The sequence below is a fragment of the Erinaceus europaeus genome, chromosome 14, assembly GCF_950295315.1.
Source record: "Erinaceus europaeus chromosome 14, mEriEur2.1, whole genome shotgun sequence".
NCBI lineage: Eukaryota > Metazoa > Chordata > Mammalia > Eulipotyphla > Erinaceidae > Erinaceus > Erinaceus europaeus.
Window position 1 is genome coordinate 73972257 of NC_080175.1, and position 13840 is coordinate 73986096.

At 37.3% G+C, this 13840-nt stretch overlaps 1 protein-coding gene and 1 non-coding gene across 2 annotated transcripts in view; one reads left to right on the forward strand and one right to left on the reverse strand.

Annotated features, from left to right (window-relative positions):
• Positions 1-13840, forward strand: part of KCNMB2 (potassium calcium-activated channel subfamily M regulatory beta subunit 2) — a 283321-nt gene that overhangs the window by 38577 nt on the left and 230904 nt on the right. The gene's annotated exons all lie outside the window — the stretch shown is intronic.
• Positions 9520-9622, reverse strand: LOC132532893 (U6 spliceosomal RNA). The gene has a single exon (XR_009544814.1). It is a non-coding gene; the product is annotated as a U6 spliceosomal RNA (small nuclear RNA).

Genomic DNA, 13840 nt, shown 5'->3' on the forward strand with positions numbered 1-13840 from the left:
CACTGAAGTCCTGTGCACCCTTTGCATGCAAGCTCTAATTCACTACAGCTTCATTCCTTCCACTCTTTACCTTTCCTGTACATATATGCTTAGGTGCTAGTTTGATATATCAATTATGTTTTCATATTGTTTCCCTTTTAACAAGTATCACTTCAGATGCAGATGAAATTTGACAATTTAGATAATATGGAATAGAAAGAAATATACATTGTTTATAAAACTGACTCTAGATTTAGGACTAGGAAGTTGAGTGAACATATTATCATGCTCAAGGACCTGCAGGAGGAAGCTTCACAAGTGGTGAATCAGTGTTTCAGGTGTCTCTTTTTCTTGTTCTCCCTCTTCACTTTTTTCCCTACTCTTAATTTCTGTATGTCTCTCTATCTCTATACACACACACACACACACACACACACACACACACACAATATATAAAAGGAGACAAGTAAAGGGAAGAAAGGCCACCAGGAGTGTTATCTTTATTGTCCAGATGCCAAGTCCCAGGAAAAAAAATTAAATTAGATTTTTAAGAAATAAACCCTTAAAAAAAAAAAAAGAAAAGAACCTGATCCTCACTATATTTGAGAAGGTTTTTTTTTTAAAAAAAAATTATTTGTAAAAAGGAAACACTGACTAAACCATAGAATAAGAGGGGTACAACTTCATACAATTCCCACCACCAGAAATCTATATCCCATCCCATCCCCTGATAGCTTTCCTATTGTTTAACCCTCTGCAAGTATGGGCCCAAGTTCATTGTGGGATGCAGAGGTGGAAGGTCTGGCTTCTGTAATTGCTTCCCTGCTGAACATGGGTGTTGATAGGTAGATCCATACTCCCAGCCTGTCCCTCTCTTTCCCTAGTGGGACAGGGCTTTGGGGAAGCAGAGCTCCAGGACACATTGGTGGGGTTGTCTGTCCAGGGAAGTCTGGTCACATCCTGCTAGCATCTGGAATCTGGTAGCTGAAAAGAGAGTTAACATACAAAGCCAAGCAAATTGTTGACCAATCATGGACCTAAAGGCTGGAATAGTGCAGGTGAAGAGTTGGGGGGTCTTTGTTTTGTAGATAACTAGTAGGCACATTTTAGTTATATTCCAAAGGGCCTGTGGCTATACCAGTGTTTTGTTGTTGTTATTGTTGTTGTTTGCCTGAGCCTGACATCTGATATGCAGATGGATCCTAATTATTGTCTGGGGAGATGATGTCATGGCTGGCAGAAGGACTCAAAAGCTGGATCAGGGAAGAGAGTAGCTGTCTAATATGGGAAATGTGTATAAATATTGTTGATTGTAAACCCCGTCGATTGGGTATGATCTGGAATCCATATTCAGCTTAGGAACCTATGTGATCTCTGTATCCCTGTAGATCTGAGCTCACATTCTGTGGTCATGAGTAGGAACATTCCAAGCTGCCCTAATATCAGGACCCATCTTCCTCAGGTGTAGGATAGAGTATATTGTCCAGCCTCCCTTTGGAGGATGGAACATTCTCTACCATTGTTGATCCAAGTTGAGGGAAAGATCCTATAGGGCCCACAAAGGTGTCTATTGTGTTGTACCTGATAGAGATGACCAGTAACAATGGAGAGAGGGATTTATTCGAGGTCTGGGACCATCTCAGAACTCCCTGATTAGGGCCCCAGCTGATGGAATGGTCTGATAGTGACTAAAGAGTCATCATTAAAGTATGCCAGTATCTTGCCTTTATTCATCTTTTGCAGTCCTTGCTTTGATGATGTTAGCTTTGGAGTGAGTGATAGAACTATCATAGGAAGTAGGTGAGGAGGGTACCAAAGTCTACATAGACACTATTTCATTATGAACTTGATACTGACTCACAACAGACCATTGTGTATTTTTGTTTTCAGGTATACATTTTGCCCTAATTTATGGATACATGTGAACACATGCTCTATCTTATGGGACCTGGTCTATATCTAGGTTTTGGAACTTTGTTAGGATGTGAACCTCCTGGAATGGAATTAGAGAATACTATGAAAGGAAAGGTCTCACCCGAGTAATGAGGGTGAAGGGTTGACATTCCATTTCTGACATCTCTGGACACAGTCTGAAGTGAAGCATGCTGAAATGATACTAGTTGCATTGACTAGGTTGGGATTGGCAGATGCAATATCATTTGGTATGAATTGAGTGAAGCATGCAGGAAAGTGAGCCCTACCCCAGAGGTTCCAGAACTGGGGGGAAATATAGACTCTATAAAGGAAGCAGGAGGTTCCTGCTGTCTTAGGATTTAAGAAGACAATAGATAGTTATTGCTATAATCACATTATCGGGCAATTGGGGTTAACTTTGAAATATCCCTTTGTTAGGATTTACTGTATCATACACAACATCATCATAATTTATGTCCTTTTGACATTATTTGTATATAGCTGTGCCACTGGTTGCTTCTGTTCTCCTTGGTCTAAGCTTTTAAGAGAGACAACATATCAAAGACTCAGCCTATGTATTAAAAAGATTCAGTCTGTGCTTTAAAAAGTTTGAGACATTCAATCATTTTTTCCCCTCATATGAATTAAATAGTGATTTATATAACTACAAATTGACAGGAGTGTACATAAACACCATTTCCACCACCAAAAGACTGTGTCCCACTCCCACCCCACCCTCCCACACCATGAAGCTGAAAATCTACCCTCACCCTCAATGCAAGTTTTTTACTTTGGTGCCCTACTCCGAGAAGTTTTAATACTGTGGTACCTTGCCCCCCCATCTCTATCTAGATATATTTGAAAAAATAAACTCAGACTAGTGAAGTCCTGATGATGACAAAAAAAAGGGGGAGTTATTGATGAATAAGGACTATCTAAAGTCATAGTTCTTTTTGTCTTCTCCTGCTCTTATTAACTTAAAATAATGAAGTGTAATATAATCAAGAATGTCTTTATTTGAGAATAAAGATCATTGTCTAGGGCAACAAGTAAGGGTTATTACTAAGGTGTGTACTACCAGCAATGAGAATGAAGAGGAGTTTTAAAGCATTAAGAAAGAGAAAAATAAAAAAATGAAAGAAAACAAGCCCTATATTTTTCTATACATGTTTAATAGCATTATACAAGAACTGAAAAAAAAGTGACCCCAGTTATATCAGTATTGTCTAGAATCAGACAATTAACTGTAAAACAAGATGCATCATCCATTTACAGAATAGATAAAAAGTAGGGCCACAAGTCAGGAGATAATTCACCTGGGAGGGTATACCTTACCAATAGCCAAACCCTGGGTTTAGACCCAGATATTGCACAGAAACACAATAATACCAGAGGAGAATCCATGGATAGTGTAGCAGATCTGTGTTTCTCTTTATTCTGTCTGTCTCTCTTTCTCCCCCCCCCCCCATTAAAATACTTTTAAATGAAAAAATGGTCTGAAGACAAGGTCTCTTTGTGGAAGGAAAAGTGAAAGGAAAGAAGGAAGGAAGGTGAAAGATAAAGAAGGAAATAAAGAAAGTAGTAAAAATACAGGAAGGAAGAAAGAAAGGAAGGAAAGAAGGAAGGAAGGAAGGAAGGAAGGAAGGAAGGAAGGAAGGAAGGAAGGAAGGAAGGAAGGAAGGGAGACAGACTATAAGGGCAGAAGAAATTCTAGGTAAATGCGCAGTGTCAAAGGCCTGAATGGTTCCGTAGTCTAATCATGAAGACAAGGATGATCCACTTACATTTAATACATCTTTCCTTTCAAATTCAGTTAACTAGGAAGGAAATTACCTCAAACACGGAAGTTTCATTATTTATTTAGAGTTCATAAAATGAGCATCTCTGAACCTCTCAATTGAGTACATTAGAGAACATCTTAAAGGGGGCAGAAGAGAAAAAAACCATCTACTTACCAAGAATCTGGGCAATCTTGATATAGTTGGAATTACAATCTTCACATTGTAATATAAAAAAAAGAGTGTCCAGCTATAACTTGATTCTGTTTGGGACTCTCTGGGATTTTGAATCTTAATGTGCTTTCTGTTGTTTAAGGTGGGGAAGTTTTCTTCTATTAATATTTCTAGGATGCTTTCTTCCCCTTCCTCTCTTTCAGCTTCTGGTAAGCCAATAATGTGTATGATATTTCTTTTGAGGTCATCCCATATGTTTCTGTTGTTATTTTCAGTGTCTCTAAATCTCTTTTTTAGCTCTTTTACTTCTTAGTTTTCTTTAATTCATCCTTGATCTGGCTAATTCTGTTTTCTGCTTATGTTATTCTGTTCTCCTTTCCCTCAACTTCATTCTTCAGTTCAGCATTTTTTTTTTTTTACTTTGTTCAGTTACAGTATTAGCTTATTCTGCTAGCTGGCCTTTTAGCTCAGCTATTTCAGCTTTCAGTTCTCTGGTTACCTCAAGATAGCTATGTTTTCTTTCACAGTCTCATTTGTTATTCCCTATTTATGATAGTATTTTCCTCAAGAGCTTTTCTCACTCTTGTGATTAATTCATCAGTTAATGTTTGGATACCTTCCTCATTCTTGGATGACTTGGACTTGCTTAGAATTCTTTCTGGGCTCCTGTCCTGGTCCATTGCTGTAGTGAATTATTGTTATTTTTTTATTTTACCATTATTTTTCATGTCTTTTGTAGTTTGTTTCCTGGGTATTGCTGTTCTGTTACTGTGTGGGGTGACCTATAATCTGATGGCTCCTAGACAACTGGAGCCAGTCACCTTGCATTCTGATTCAAGAGTTGCTGGGGCTGTTGTTGTAATGTGATACCACTATCACTGCCTTTGGGATATGAGATGAAATGTCTCTGGTGTTCAAATTGAAGTGGGGAATAAATGATTAAATCTACAAATGAGAGCGAGAAAGAGAGAGAGAGTGAAAGGGGGAGAGAGAAATTTCTTGTGATTTTGCTGATACTTTTTTTTTCCTTCACTTGGTGAGGACAACAAATATTCTCCTTACTCCTTCAAACAAACATTGCTGAACCTGAACAAAGATAACTGGCTAAAGCTAAATAGTGCTCTACATCTGGACTATTTCTATTTCTACATGATCCCAATGTTGTAATTACTTTGCAGATTAAAAAAAAAAACATTAGTAATAGCTAAGCTTTGGGGTTTTCCAGTGTTTCAAATCCTTTCAAGTTTCACTGAAAATACTTTGAAGTTCCAATTCTAATGTTGCTAACATATCTTCCAAATAACTTTAATAATGTGTTGAGTAAATATTTGGTGACTTGAAGGTTGAAGGAATATTTTAAGTAAGCTGAACTATAACATGTGAAGCTATATTTTCCTTATGGATATAATTTCATAGCTTAATTGAGCCAATTAAATGGACAAATGATATAATTTCGCCTGAAATTCTCTTTCCTCTGTGCTAAACTATTATCCCTTAAAACATATTAATTAAACATAAACATGTTCACTGATTCAACTGTACTTCCTTTGTCTAAGTTCATAGATCTAGTCTTAAAAAAGACTATCTTTTCTGGGAGGAATTATTATTGTTCAGCATTTGTAATGATAATATGGGAAAAACTAAGAGATAAATTAGCCTGGAAACAGTAAGACAATTTCTGGGGGATATTTGTGCTTAGAATATTTTGAAGAAAGTTTCTCTAATGAAATAATGCTTTGCAAAGGCCTTCCTCTGAAACATCTTGTTTTTAAAGCATTCACAAATCAAGTACTTTTGTTCTTAATACAGTGTCTCAGTAGATTTTTACAGGTCTCTTATAGAAGACTTAAAGCAAGAACTAAACACCTTTTTATTTTTTTAAATTTTTTATTAGTGATTTACAAGATTATAAGATAATAAGGTCCACACAACTCCTACTACCTAAAATATCTGTGACCCCACACTCAAGCAATAACTACCATAGTTCTCTCAAGATCTTAGAGACAGTTTGGCTATATATACACATGAATGAACCATATATATATATTACATTTGTGTGTGTCAGTGTCTATGTTCTACATATGAGTAAAACCATCTAGTAGTTGTCCTTCACCTCCTTGCTTACTTCACTAAGCATAATCACCATTTTTTTCCTAAATGACACAATATTATAATTGCTGAATAATACTTCCTTGAATACTTATCCCATAATTTCTTTACCCAGTCATCTGTCAATGGGCATTTAAGCAGCTCCTATATTTTTGGCTGTTGTGAATAATGCAGCTATGTACATAGGAATCACCCCCATTTCAAGGATGAACATGAATTAATAAACTTTTCAAAGTCATATGACTAATGTATATCAGAACTGGGTCTCTAGTTCAATGTCCCCAGACTCAAGCCCTGCCCCATACCATTATTTCTCATGCCTTTATAAATATGTCAGACATACCTCCTCTATGGTGACTGACAATGATCTGTCTTCATCTCTCTCTCTCTCTCTCCTCCTCCTCCTCCTCTCTCCCTCTCTCTCTCTCTTCCTCTTTCCTATCAAAATTAATAAATTAATAAAATTTACAACAATTTTATTTATTTATTTATTTATTTATTTATTTAAGAAAAGAGACATTAACAAAACCGTAGGATAGGAGGGGTACAACTCCACACAATTCCCAATGACAACCCTTCAGCTTCATTACTCGGGTGAGACCTTTCCTTTCATAGCATTCTCTAATTCCATTCCAGGTGTTCCACTCCCCAATAAAGTCCCCAAACCTAGATATAGACCAATTTACAACTATTTTTATGCTTCTGTATTCTCTAGTGCATTTACTTTTATGTCCTTCCTACTGAAGAAAGGTATGGATAGGCAGATAGACAGATAGACATAATAATATCCTCTGGAATATCTAATCATGAACTTAAACTTATTTGAGTTAATACTGCTCAATATCTGAACCTTAAAATTGGCTTCCTGATATTCAAAAAAAAGAAAAAACTGATGATAGCATCTTACCACACCTGCCATCTTTGTTCTACAGTGTTCTAACAACATACATTAATTCAAGATACTGCTCCTTCTTCTGGTCTCACCCCTACTAATCATCTTCCACAATGTGAACCTCTAACTTTGCAATTTCATTCTTAAAACTTCCTGCAGACTCTTTGCTAACCTCTGGACAAATAATACACTTCTGATGGTGTTTCAGGTCATTCGTGATCAAACATTCCTTTCCCTCCAAGACCCTTCTTTCTCTTTCCAGCCAAACTGAACAACTTTGCAGTTATCCAGTAGTGCTCTAACTCTCACCCTATATCATGATGCTTTTATCCATTATCTCCTTACTTTTGAAAAGCTACTTTTATAACATTTCTATCTGAAAACTAAATTTTTCTACAAACTCACTTCTGGCATCCTTCTATAAAACTCTTTGCATATCTCCCTACTTCTTCACACAGCGCAGATGATGACTCACTCTTCTGTGTATTTTTCAATTAAATATTAGGTACTAGTCTATCTTGGCAGCTATCATGAGATTTTGTAATAATTTATGTGCCTCTCTCAATATTTGATCTTATTACTCATGTTTCTAACACAGTACATACATCCAACATACATCCACAGTACAAACATCTAAGGATAGCAGGCACTCAGTAAGTGCTTCATGAATGATCAATACATGCATATATACCCGCTTAACAGTGTAGCTAAGAAAACAGAAATTCGTTGACCTTCTCCGTGTCAGAACCATCTATAAACCAAAGACTATTTTGTCTGGCCTTTATTTTTTTTAATTCCCTATCCTAATTAATATTAATGTGGCATTACTAAGTATATCAAATGTATGATCTCAGCATATGATACAGTTGCTTGGAACCTTTTGCTCAGTGGGAACAAAAAGATAGACTTATTCATCTTATGTAAAAGTCTAGAGCTATCTGCCCTGGAGCAAGACTTGCAAATTTGTGCAAATTTGCTTTTGTTCACCTATTCAGTTCTGCATCTTTATAAATAAAATAGGTTGATATAGTTCCTAAGAACAAAGAACAATAACAGAAAACATAAGGTGAAACTTGGACTGGGGGTGGTAGATTGCATCAAAGCAAAGGACTCTGGGGAAGGTGGGGAAGGGACAAGTTAAAGGGATATTTACATCCTGTTGTATATCCTAGACACCAATCAAGGGAAGATGAGAGGCTGTAGCCATGTGTTAAAGACTATACCATCAATCATTAACCATCACCCCCTAATAAAAAAGAAATAAAATAGCAATATGAAAAAAAGGAAAAGTACAGAACAGGTTGTAATTGTAAAGGATAAAAATCTAAACAAAGGGTTGGAACAAGTAAAAGAATTGGATCTAGAACTAAGTTTTCTAATTTCATAATTGGATATCTGTTTTAAAATGTTCTTTTGAATTATTCATTTACAATAAATTTTAAGGTTCATACAACAAATATTAAGGGAGGTTCTCCAGAAACTGTTATGAATATTGTGTGGGGTATAGTGTAAATATAACCACAATATAAATCATTGAAACTACATATACAAATAAATTTTTAAAAAGTAACACTATATAAAACATCCCAAAAGCTTATAATTTAAGAGCCAATTCACTGGCATGTATTAATGCAATTAGTGGAATTGCTTCACATTGTTTTAAAATCAGCTCAATATTTGAAAAAAAAAAAAAAAGATGTATCTTTAGATCTGGACTGGATTTGGACTGGAAAGAAAGCACACCTAGGAAGGTGTCTGGTCTGACATGTGTGCAACCCCAGGTCATGCTCATCCCCACCACACTGAAGGAAGCTTTGGTGCTGTGCCATTTTTCCCTTTCTCCTATCTCTGTCTTGTTCTTTTAAAATTTGTTTTACTATATCTATTTATTTATTGGATAGAGACAGCCAGAAATTGAGAGGAAGGGAGGAGATAGAGAGGGAGAAAGACAGAGAGACACCTGCAGACATTCTTTACCACTTATGAAGCTTTCCCCCTGCAAGTGGGGACAAGGGGCTTGAGCCCTAGTTCTTGCACATTATAGCATATGCACCCAACCACGTGCACCACCACCTGGCCACCGCTCTGTCTCATTCTTACTGCCTGAAAAGTTCAAGCAATGAGGCGAAGCAGTAGTGCACCTAGGTTAGTGCATTTGCCACCATGTCCAAAGACATAGGTTCAAGCCCCTGGTCCCCACCTGTAGAAGGGAACTTCAAAAGTGATCGGTAAAGCAGTGTTGCAGCTTTCTTTCTCTTGGTTTTGGTCTCTCCCTCTCTCTCTCTCTCCTTCTCTATCTTCCCCCTCTCAATTTAATCAAAATTTTCAATCTCTATTAATAAAAGAAGGTGGAGATGAAGGAGATTATTAAAAATAAAAATTCCTTCCCTTCAGCATTTTCTGGACCTAAGTTCATTGTAATTTTCACAGTTTATTTGTATAAAACTGTATTTTTCAAATCAAAAGTTTGTTTCTGATTTAGAGACTACATTCTCAAGTTCTAACCACCTTGTGACAATGTCCTAAACTCATATAAAATCAGACAAGTAGTCTGATCAAATGTTTTAATTGCTTTTCTTGTAATAGGCATGCTCATCTAATTGCCAGATTATAGATTATCCTGTTTTACAAATACAAGTGGACATTGTTCATCAGGTCATTTTTTTTTTTTTTAAAAATATGGAACGCTTCACGAATTTGTGTGTAATCCTCGTGCAGGGGCCATGCTAATCTCTGTATCGTCCCAGTTGTAGTATATGTGATGCTGGGAAATTATGCAGGTGAGGTCACCAAGTTGTCCCTTCAGGGCACTGTCAATTCCCGGTGATAGTTGATAATATAATCCTGGAGTGCCTTGTTTACTCCTCCCCCTCCGCGAGAGCTGTGATCCTATCCCTGAGGGCCTTGTTTCCTAGCCAGTCACGTACAGACTTTCTCCCATAAAAGCCCTACTTCTTCCGCCCATTGCACTCTTAGCCCCTTCACCAGCAGATGCCAAGGAGGGTTGCTGAGCATAGCGGGAGGTGGCCATTTTGCTAGCTCCACGTGGCCCGCACTCTCACCCAACTCTGAGGTGCCTGTGCAAATAAAAAGATTTGTGTTCCCTCTTCACCCCAGATCTCCTCTATGTGCCAGACATGTGCTGCTGAAGCGAGCACTCAGCTCAGTTTTTCAAATTGGCTTCTTCATACATTTATCATTGATTCCTCTTTACATCTTAATTTATATTTAGTTTTACTCTGTAGAATGAAAACTCTTCTTTACTCTCTAAGTCTCCTTTATCTCTGTTCAAAATAAAAAGACTTTGTATATTATTTTAGTTATAAATATATTTACGAGGTTGAGACAATAATTTTACTTGGGAAATATTATGACACAGGACATACTAGATGAAATATTTTTACAATCAAATAAGTGAATGATCATAAGCAAGTTACCTAACATTACTGAGATTCAGCTAACTCACTGGTAAAACTTAAGCTTGAGACAGATGATGCAAATATAAGCTCTGACACATAATAATAACTCATTGATCCATTGATCGTCATCTTCTTTCAAGATGGGATAATTTCTCACATGTTCAAAAGATAATAGAAGAAAAATATGAAACACTTTCAGTTCAGTAGAAATTTTGGCTTAGAACTTTTAAAAAGGAGGCATTTATTCTTTTTCAGTGACAGAGAGGTAGAATCAGAGAGACGTCAAAGCACTGCTAAGCTTTGGCATATGGTGATGCTGGGGACTGAACCTGGTTCTCTGGGATCTTAGGTATGAGAATCTTGGGAGCAACCATTGTGTTGTCCCCAGCTCTGGTTTAGACCTTTAGATCCCACTTTTAATGTGTATATTATTTACTTGGCAGGTAAAATGACTACCTCATAGTTATTAATACATGTGAAATTCATGTTTCAATTTTTAAGTTAGTATAAAAATTGCGACTATCCTGGCAGGATAATGGGTGATTTGGACTTCAGACAATAACATAAGCAATTATATGAGGTTGTGCTAATCACCACCTAAATCTTATTTTCTCATCTAAGCCAGAATTAAGTTACACAAATATAAAAAAGAAATTCAATACTGGGAAATTCCACTCTCTTACTGAGAATTTGCCAGAAGTGTTATTTAATTCAGTAGCTAGAAATGATATTGTGTGCTCATAAATACTCAGTTTAGAAGTTTGAACTTTTTTTTTTCAAATGTGACTGAGTTACAGAAAGGTAAAATAATCATTTGACTTTGATTGAATCTTTTATCATGATGACATCATCATGATAGAATTTGGAAATAGAAGATAAATTGCCTTCCTCAGATGAATATGCACTAACTTCTGGAAAATTAGTTAACCTTCTGGAGTCTCATTACAAGTATGTGTATGATTTCAAACCTTCAGTCTTCAAAGAACTATTCTTTTTTTAAAAATTATATATATATTTGCCTCCAAGGTTATTGTTGGAGCTTGGTGCCTGCGCTACAAATCCACTTGCTCCTGGAGGCCATTTTTTCTATTTTGTTGCCCTTATTGTTACCCTTGTTGTTGTCTGATAAGACAGAAAGAAATCGAGAGGGGAGGGGAGACAGAGAACAGGAGAGAAAGCCAGACACCTACAGACCTGCTTCACCGCCTGTGAAGTGACCCCCCCTTGCCGGTGGGGAGCCAGAGGCTTGAACCAGGATTCTTACACCAGTCCTTGAGCTTTGTGCCACATGCGCTTCACCCACTGTGCTACTGCCCGAACCCCCCAAAAAATTATTCTTAAGGAACACATAAGATTATGTACATAAAAACAGCTAGAAAACTCTGGCACAATAAAAAACAAAAGGAACTGAACAGAGTAGGGGGTTCCTTTCTTTAAGTTTCCCTAGCGCTCTGGTCACTGCATGCCACTGTATTATAGCTATCTGTTTTCATGTCTTAAGAGTGATGTAATAGCAGAAGGAGTATAGTATCATGGGACCTGGGAAACTACACCAATCCATCTGCCCTCACCTGGGAGCCCCCACCCCAGCAGTCAGAAAACCCAGGCTGAAATCACTCGTGTAGGCAGGAAGCATGTTTCTTTGTTTTTGTTTTTTGAGATGTTTCATGTTATCCATCATGTCCATGAGAACTAATAAAGGTGATACACAGAAGTCAAAGGCAGTTTAGTCAAGAGGTTGTCCTGGCTGATGGAGTTAGTATGTCTATTTCAAGAATATGATGCCAGGAAGCATTTGTGGTTTGTACAGTCCTGCCAAGGAATAAGTTTATTGACTTCAAAGTAGTGGACACCCACGATAGAGATGCCCAAATAATAATGAGAAATCAATTCAGGGTTGGAATAGTAAATGATTCTTATATGTATCATTTCTAGGCTAAGAGGAATTGACGAGGCTTGGTGGGAGATATTCCAGGGTACTTTGCTGTAGGCAAGAGTTGTTCTGATGTTTCAGGAGAGGTCTCGCTCCATCTCATACTCACTCTATCTGCCTTCCTCCTTCCTTCTCCAAGAACTAGAATTTGTATAAACCATCCTTATCTCTTGACTTTCAACAGTCAGATTTTTCCTCTATTATTTTCAAGTGAGACCCACTCCAATGCATCTTTTGATAAAAGGTAATGTTGATTATTATATCTACTATTTCCCCAGGCAATGAATACAGTATTTCCCTCCATCCTCCTCTTAAAACAAACAGAAATCATCTGAGGCAGATCCATTGTTTATGTATTATATTTATGGGCACCTATCAGCAATGTTCTCTCTTCTAACAAGGAGGGTTTGTCTGCCAACATTTTCAGATTTGGCAGCAGAATTCTCTGTGACAGACTAGGAGACAGGTCCCCAGAGGAAAATCCATCATCTGATTATGGTTTTTGGGCAAATTAAAGCTCTCTGGACAGTATCCTCTTTCCTTCACTTAGATTTCAAAGAACAGAAAGTAGATTATCTCCCCAAGCAATTATCAACTCTAAAAGTACTTGTGGTTTTGAGACTTTGACAGAAGTTGTTGAAAACAACATCATCATAATACACATGCACAAGCTCTCATTTCAATGGCTCTTTTGTCCCACATGATTCATGATGAAAGTGACGGTCTGTTTTCCCCTCAGGGTCATTTCTGTCTTTTTTCTGCAGAACCATTCTGCATCACTTAAGTCCAAACTATTGCATTAACCAAACTTTCCACTAGACTAAAGAACTTCATTGTAATTGTCCAGTATCATGGCCACCATGCATCAAAGGTAGGACTACTGTTTTCCACTTACTTTCTTTTCTAGAGTCCTGAGTCTGTGTTAAGAGGAGTTTTGTTTGTTTGCTTGTTTGTTTGGAGGAGGGGTGGGGAAGATTGCACACAGATTTGGAGAAGGAGAAGTGATTTCATCATTAAGAACCTGATCTGGGTCTTCTAATTTCCCAGACCTGGGACTTTTTCCAGCATTCAATCTGACTTCTCTTCTTTACAGCTGTAAGTTGGACTAACTAGGACTTGATACAGAGACCTGAGCACTCAATGAAACTGCCTGAATACTTTTGTATTTTTATTAAAGTAATATAATGCTAGCTTTCTGGGACACTGTAGTCCCGCTTAAAATGTACAAACTGCTTTATAGCACTATTGGGAGAGAAAGCAAAAGTGATCATTTACATGATAATGTGAGCTGATAATTTAGAAATGATTCATTTTCATGAATGTTCCAACATTGCCATGTTAAGTGTATTACTTAGTGCTTATACTGAACACAAGTTTCACCCACAATACAAGCCCTGTTATAAAGGAGTCTTTAATTGAATTTTTTCCTGTGTGGTAGAGCAGCATATAAAATTTATGATTTGGGGTCTGGGGGTTACCACAGACCTCCTACAGACTGCTCCTCTGCTTTGCTGGGGCAGCTGGAGTAAGTACATTAGTGTGTCAATAGGGTCTCTTATGAAGGAAATTCAAGTTGTGGGGTGGGAGACTGACTAGAGGAGGAGTAGGTGCCTGCCAACCTTGATTTTCCCTTGCCCTAAAC